We start from the raw sequence: 8,619 nt of genomic DNA, 5'->3' as shown, positions 1-8,619 counted from the left end.
CGTCCTGTTGGCGCAGTCTAGGATGGCGGTTGGCGGTTAGTGTAACCGTCACAATCATGATAGTATTCAGGGTGGTGTGGTTAGTCCAATGAAGGGTGGTCAACCATAGGAGGACCTCTAGGTGGCAAAATAAAGAAATGCGATTGGCCCGCGCGGCCTAGTTGACGCATAGGGAGCCCGGTTGACCTTTTGACTTTGACGGATTCATGAACCAGGAAGTGAAGATAATTGATTTTGTCATGCGATCTGATCTCCATGATCAATCTCGACCTACCAGAGTAAATGTAAAACACAGAATGACACTCCACCCACCTGTTGATCCATCTACCAGGTCGGAGCGCAGTTATGACGCCGTTTTCAGTCTTCTCAGGACATTATTGGCGAAAGAGATCAAATTTTTTGGAGATTTTTCCATGATTGTCTTCCACGGGACTCAATGGCAGGTAGTTGCAGGGTTATTTCAGCAAAAAAAGATCTCAGTTACGCCTGAACTATAAAGGCAGATTTTGTACATTTTGTAAGGGTCGACTCTTCCTGATTTTCTCTGCTGCTACTCGCAGACTTGCAGTGTAAAATCCCTTTGTCTCTGAACTAGATAAAACATCCTGTATCATCTCTTTCGGCCATCAACGTGTATGTGTATCGTTTTGCCTCTCATTGATGTATTGTTGAGATCAGTGGTCTGCATACTGTATCTATCTTTGGCCTATTGAATAATATACAAGTGAAATCTTTCATTCCTAGTGTTATTCAATTGTTCTCCTGATCTGTATGTGGCTGTTGGTCGATATAAGTCTGAGTGAATGTATGACCTTGAATGTTACCCTAGTTCCGTAGTGCATATATGGGCAGAAATGAGTCTGAACACTCTGTTTTGGTGCATCACCGCCTTAGATTAGACTAGGTAGATTTGCTTTAATGCTCTCTTTCTCCCTTTCCCTTCTGAGAATAGATAGGTGCACCCTAACGATAAGAGGAAGCTGACCTTCTCCAGAGACTCAACCTCACAGTTCAAGTCCCATAGCTTGGAGGTTATTTCCATGTTTCACTAGGTCGTCCTCGCGCCTAGGCCTTGGACAAGGGTGCAGACCTAAGTGACAACAGTATTGCTAGAAAACTTGAAAGAATCCAAAAGGAGGTGAGAGAATGGAGAAAATCCTCTTTTGGAAATTTATCCAAAGAAAAGAAGGCTATTGAAAAGAAGCTAGAAGCTCTCCAAAATCAACTTGCACAAAGTGATGCACATATTGAGTAGCAGTAAGAGGAGAGGGAGTGTAGAGACAAATGGCGTCTTCTAGAAATAGAGATCCAGGGTCTAATGGCTAGGAAAGGGAGACAAAAACACAGTGTTCTTTCATAGCTCAACCTTGAGAAGAAAAAAGAGAAACACTATCAACATGTTGTTGGATGATAATGATTAGGAGGTCACTGAGGTGGAAAAGATAGAAGATAAAGTCAATTGCTATTTCTAGGAAATGTACAACCCCCTAACTACCCAGGTTAATAGTAACTTACAAGGTGATGTTCTGAGGTCATTTCAACCAGTGATTAATGATGAAATGAATGAGGAGATGATGAGCAAGGTCAAAGAGGAGGAAGTCAGAATGGTTTTTTGTAGTATGAATCAATATAAAGCCCCTAGGCCAGATGGTTTTCCTCTAGTTTTCTTCCAGGATTGTTAAGTATGACATCATCCATGCTACTGGGGACTTTGTTAGAATAGGAAAGCTACTACAGGAATTAAACTAGACTTTCATTGTTCTCATCCCTAAGACTGAGGACCCTCGAAGGCTGGGAGACTTCAAACCCATTATCTTTTGTAACACTATCTATAAAGTTTTGGCTAAGGTTATGGTGAATCGCATCAAGCCCCTCCTAGAAAAATTCATTGGCTACTACTAGAATGGCTTTGTGCTTGGGAGATAGATCCTTAACATGGTTATAACCACCCATGAGGTGATTCATTCTATGGAAAATTCTAAGAACCCAGATATGACCCTTAAACTAGATATTTCCAAAGCCTATGACAAGGTCAAACATGATTTCCTCTTTGCTACCCTTGTCAGACTTGGATTTAATGAGAAGGTTAATAGAATTATTAAAAATACTATTACCTTTGTTACTTTCTCGATGCTCATTAATGGAGCCCCTAGAAACTTATTCTCTTCCTCCCAAGGTTTGTGTCAAGGTGACCCCCTATCTCCCTACCTTTTTATAATTGTGGCAAAAGTTTTAAGTGGAAATTTAAAGTTTCTTTAACTAACTTTGGCATAATTAAGGACATTAAACATGCATCCCAATGTCCCCCACAAGTTATCCAATAGTTTTTGGATGATACTTTCATATTTGCATCTCCTTCGTCCATGGAGATAGAGAGTGGAAGGACACCCTAAATCAGTATGTGTCGGACTTTGATCAATGCATATCAAAAAAGAAAAGTTTATTTCTTTAACACAATTACTAGTTTGAGAGTAAAGTTGATAGGTATTCTTGGTTTCTAGGTGGCATCCCTCCCTAACACTTATCTTGGCCTACCACTTACTATAAAGGAAGTCCCCAAACAATATTGGAATGGTCTAGTTGAATACTTTCAATGAAAGTTGGCAAGCTAGAAAAGAAAAATCTTGAGTAATGCTGAGAAACTGTAGCTTCTCTCTACCTCTCTGCAAGGTATCTTGGTGTATTTCCTCTCCATCTTAAAAATCTTGGGCAGATTCAGAGACATTCTTGAGAATATCTAGTAGAATTTCTTATGGTCTAGCACTAAAGAGAAGGCCAGAATGATTTTGGTAAGCTAGAAGAAAGTTTTTTGTCTAAAATCTTTTGGAGGTTTGAATTTAAGAAGAATAGGCCACTTTAACAGGGCTCTCTTAACCAAAACTAGTTGGAAATTGGTGAACTCTCATGGTAGTTGGTGTAACATCACATTGGCTAAATATCTTGGAGGATTGTTTTCCCACCAATTCCCCTAGGCACATGCTCTTCCCCAAGGATCCAAGATCTAGAACAATTTTGTTATCAATTGAAAGATCCAAAGAAAGGGGTGTTATTGGATTATCAAGAATGGTAATTCTATTTACTTATGGGAAGGTCAATGGATTCATGATAACCTCCTCATGCAAATTAGGTTCTTACCTCTTTGTGAGATGTGTACTAGATTGTATGTCCCTTAGACTTGAACCTTTATCACTCTTGATAGATAATGGATTACTTTCCATAACCTTCAGCCAAAGGAGTTGGGCCTTGCTCGTTAGTTGCAGGACCTTCTACACAACTATAGGATTCCTCTCACCTCAGTGGATGACTCCTTAGTTTGGAAACTCACACCCTTGAGGGAGTTCACGGTTAAGGCTACTTATCTCTATGATCTAGGGGAGGCAGGTGGCTTAAGATGATTAGCAAAATGGTTGTCATCCTTCGATCCTACAAAAGATAAATTTCTTTTGGTGGACGACCTTGTAGGGGTTGATCCTTACTATTGATAACCTCTAGTTAGAGGGTGCCAACTCACTAACTACTACATTTTATGTCTCCAAGAACCTAAATCTATTCTAGGGTAAAAGGATAGATCTATGTCACCATTTAGGATACCAAACCTATTTTGGTCAAATCTCATTTCTCTATCAAAACTCAATTTTTTTCAAAAACTAAAAGTATCCTTTTATAGATTTTAGATTCAATATTTCATTATATAAATTTTTGAGTGTTTTGATTAGTTATAATATATTATAATTTCAAATTATTATAAGTTGATATTTCAGAATTTTAGAAGATGCTCCCTCAGAAAAGGAAAAAAATAGTAAACCATATAAAAAAAATTAAAAATTATATTTATCTCTAGAGAAGAGAGTCCTCTTCACGAAGATGTAATTTTTTTCAAGAAGGTGTAGATTTGATAGGGAAGTTTTGACGGGAGGAAAAAAACTATTAGATTCTAATAAGGTTGAGGTTGAGTACCAATAACAAAGAAAATATGCATAAAAAATCATTTTTTCCCCCCCTAGCTATACATGTCATCTATAAGATATTTTCAAATCAAAACACAAAAAGGTGATTTACATATACTTTTTTGACGCGAACTACATCCTATATTTGTTACAGTTAAAAAGGGACTTGAAAATTTTAAAGAATAAATTCATACTCAAAAAAATAATAAAAATTATAGGTATGAAATTCATCCAATTAAACACATTTCATCAGGTTAGATCATTTTCAAATTATTCTAAATACAAGTACCATTTTTTTGTCATTAATGTTGAACCGTCACATTCTGATATCCCATTTCTTTATAAAACATGAGATGGGTTTATGCTTTTACCCTCCACACCTGCTTATCCACTACCCCTTCACCACAGATGTTTAGAGGGAGGTCCTTGATTTATGGGAGGTCCAGTGGTGTATGGATAGTGGTTTGGAACGATTTGTTCACTAGGACGGTTTGACTAGCCACCCATACCTCAAAAACTTATGGTCGATTCTCCCCTCATATGTTTCATGGAAAATATGGAAGGAGAGGAACAAAATGATTTTCAAGGAACAAGCTACTACTAGCCTGGGGTTGGTCCAAAAAATTATTAGGCTCCTAAAAGAATGCAGTGGGATTTGGCATTGGAAAGCACCACTCCCCCCCCGCCCTAGTTGGGCTTGATATGAAATGGGATTTAGCTTGGAATGTTGGTTCAATTGTGGCACAATTTGACAATTCCAAAGTCTTTGTGAGAAAGAAGATGGTGTGGCACCCCCCTCTTGAGTCTTTGATCAAGCTAAATTTTGATGGTTTAGCCATGATGGGAAGCATTATGGGCGGAGGTATCCTTCATGGTAATATGGGAAAAATGGTTGTTGCCTATACAGGTAACTTAGAGGAGGCTCTAACAATGAAGCTAAAGCATTAGCACTCCTTTGGGGGTTGAGAATTTCTAGAGCTTAGGGAGTTAATAAGCTAGCCATTGAGGCTGACTCTATGTTAATCATTAAGGCTACTAAGGGTGAGGGTCGAAGCAACTAGTCGATTAAAGTTATTATTAATGAAATCTAAAGGTTGATGGAAGATTACCATGAGATCCATGTGGCTCACATATATCATAAAGGGAATGGCATGGTGGATGTGGTAACCAAATCTAGCCATGGTTTCATGTGGTTAGTGGATTGGGATGATGTTAGATTCTTGCCATCATCAACTTAGGTTGTGATGGAAAGGGAGTGTACCTTTAATAATGCCATATGAATAATCAAACTAGGTGGTAGGCCTTCAATTTTCCACATGGACATGAGAACAAGGCATTTCATAAAGGGATTTCTTAGCATGATTCTATGTTGATCTACATTGATGTTTTAATTGTCATGAGTACTAATTATAGTAAAAAAAGGATGCATAGGGTGGATTTGGCCAGCTGTAGAGAATAGTCTAGTAATTATCAAAATGATAATTTGTTGAATTCTCACACAAGATACAGTTGGAAATAGCCATTTACAGATGGAAAGAGATCGCTCACATGTGTCATGAAGAGTGGTTTTTGTTTTGTTTTGCAGGAAACGTTGTGGACTTATGATGGTTATGCAATGCCCTTTCATTTTATTTGTTGAGGCTCTTCATTTTATATCTAGTAACTCCAAAACCTACAACAAGGCTATGACGTCTAAAGAGTTAGTCGTTGAATTGGGTGATGAAATGGGTAATAGTGATCGCATTTAACTAGTGGTTGTGGAAGAATGCATCCATAGTAGTGAGGTAGTGGTGGTTTACTTGTAAGAGTGCAACCTATTACCATATATGGAGGGTATGGTGAAGCACAATGAGATTATCTTGATGGAGTTCCTCTAGACTTGGAAGGATAGGAAGGTGACTATCAATGGTATGAGCTTTGATATCTTGGAGGAAACCATTGCGAGGGCTAGTGAATTTCCTATGGAAGGAAAGAACTTGTAGAGGTAGGCCAAGGTTAATGAGGAAGCAAGTCTACATAAATTTTTCAAATTCAAGGAGGAACTGACAAGAATTCATAGTGTGTTTTCATGGGAAGCCCTTCCTAAGCCTTGGAACATCATTTTCTATGCAATTATGTAGTACATCACCTTGGAGGACCACTTTCAGGTACTCTATTATTACCACATCCCTATCCTAAATCACTTCATGAATCTGGACCACATCTCCTTCCCATTTATTTTGTTGCATTTGCTAGAATTTTTTTTTTAAGGTTAGGAGGAAACATGAGCAGCAAAAAACTTTCTACATTATCCATTAGGGGCTCATGAACAAACTATATATCCAACACCTAACCCAAAATATACTACTCTTGATTAATCCTATGGCCTCTATCACCCCTAAGTCTCCTTGGACCCTAGCCCTAGCCCTAGCCACAAGATGTTCAAGAAAATTCCTGGCCCTGAAGTCAGAATTAACCCTGAGGTTAAAATTAGCCTCATAGAGTCAGATTCAGACACTAGGAAGGGTATACAAAATGCTAGGAGGACAAGTAAGCATCTCTAGTTGGAAAAATTAAGTCCCCCCTAAGTACAACTCCAACTCTTATTCTTCCAAAAGTGATGCCAAACTTGCAAAAATGAAGAGAATGCCTCAAGACACCAAGCCTACCCCTAGCCCTATTAGCCCCTCTCATGTCTCTGACACCCTTGAGGATACCTTGGCTAGAAGTGGGCAGGAAAATATCACATCTACAAGGAAAGAAACTGCCAAAGGGGTGGGGAAGAAAGGCAATCATAGCCATAAAAAGGCAACACTAGAAAGGTTGGAGTAGTCCATGAGGGACCTAGCTGACAACCAAACTACTATCTACCAGTTTGACACTTTGGTGGAGTTTTCCACCAAGGTCATGCACTCTGTGGCCACCACCCTCTATTTTTGTAGGAGACCAAATAGGAGAAGGGTCTGGGAAAAGTTACTGAGACAACCCGATCCATCTATGGGTTTCTAGTGGAGGATTGGTTGAAGACCATCTTGGACAAATCGATTAAGGTGGAGAGGTAGGATGTGGAGAAGGACGTGCCTAAGGAAAAAGAAGGATGGAAACTAAGCACAGGAAGAGGTTAGCTAGCCCTGGGTCTATTGTTTATTTATTTATTTATTATGATTATGTCAATTAATGAGACTAATAGTAGCAATTTTTATAAGTGCTATTGGTTTATATTATAGTCTATTTTACATATTAGTTTAAGGATTGAAAGTATTGTTAAGTTGACAATGGACATATCTTATTTTTTGAAGTTTAAAGTTGGTATTGGTTTGTTGACTAGGAGGTAATGTCTGATTGATTATTTATCCTTTTTGTACTTTTGGGTTAGCTCCCCATCTTTTTGGCTGCTATCAATTACTTCAAAAATAAAAATTAGAGATTTAGAAATATAATCTTGAGTGAAATCAATACCATACAAAATCCCTCAGCAAAATAAGGCATTTCAATCATTAAAAATGATTAAAGACTAAAATTTTTTTCTTTGAAAGGACCCACATTTAAATGAAAATTAATATTTTAGTGACTATTTAAACTTATCTTAATATAACCTTGTGTTAGTCTTTTGAATTCTTTAAGAATTTTTTTTTTTAATATTTAAAAAATATAATATCAAGTGTAGTGTAGAAAGAATACACAATAAAAGGAAAAATAACATTATTAAATTTGGGATCAAGCACAAATAGAAAATGCAAAGAGAAGGGAAATAAAAAATAAGGATAATGTAAAACTTGAGAACTTAAAGTTATTAAAAACTAACTTGTATGATGAAATATATTTAAAAAATAGAAACAATGGAAGGGAGAATGACTAGATAACCTTTTAGACAATATTTAGATCAAATAATTCCTTGTGTTCCAATGATATTAGAAAAAAATTAAAAGTTGGAGTAAGCACTAGAATCATAATTTTTCATAAGATGATATTGCATTGTGTGGGTGTCCATTAGTAGAACTACCACCTAGAAAGTTCAAATTCAATAGAGTTTAAATTTTTTAGAAATATTATAAGAATTGTAAAAATTATAATATAAGAGTTTCAATGTTTTGACTCTAAGACAATTCATATAAGACATCACAATGATTATAAGATAAAGTAAAATTGCAAGGCTATACCACTTTTGATACTATAGTTATTTTGATGAAAAACTTAAAATATAAATAAATGTAATTAATCTAATGTAGTTCACACTACTCTTTGAAAATAATCATGTACAAACTTGTTTAAAGTGATATATTTGTTAGAGTGTTTTCTAATGATCTAAAATGAAATTATATTACAATACACATAAAATATAAAATTAGAAAGAGAGAAATTCTTGAAAATACACCACAAGATGAGGATGACTCTACAATGTAATAATAAGAGCTACATGCCTCTCCTTCAAAAGGTCTTTGATCCAAGCATCTACCATCATGAAATATATTTTGAAATTAATTTAAAATCTCAAGTGATAAACACATATATATAAAATTGCATCTCAATGTTTTATCTCCATCCTTTTATTTATCACCTATCACCAACCTACCTATTTTAATTAAGAACATTATTCTTTTTAAATACATTGTCTTTGATAAGCACATTTGATAAAGACCATATTAAGATTTTTGGAAAACATTTTGATATGTAAGAGAACTAAAAACTTCCT

The sequence above is a fragment of the Cupressus sempervirens genome, chromosome 1 (genome assembly GCF_028749045.1).
Source record: "Cupressus sempervirens isolate cs-2001-9-10 chromosome 1, ASM2874904v1, whole genome shotgun sequence".
NCBI classification, from domain to species: domain Eukaryota; kingdom Viridiplantae; phylum Streptophyta; class Pinopsida; order Cupressales; family Cupressaceae; genus Cupressus; species Cupressus sempervirens.
Note: the sequence above shows the minus strand (reverse complement) of the source record.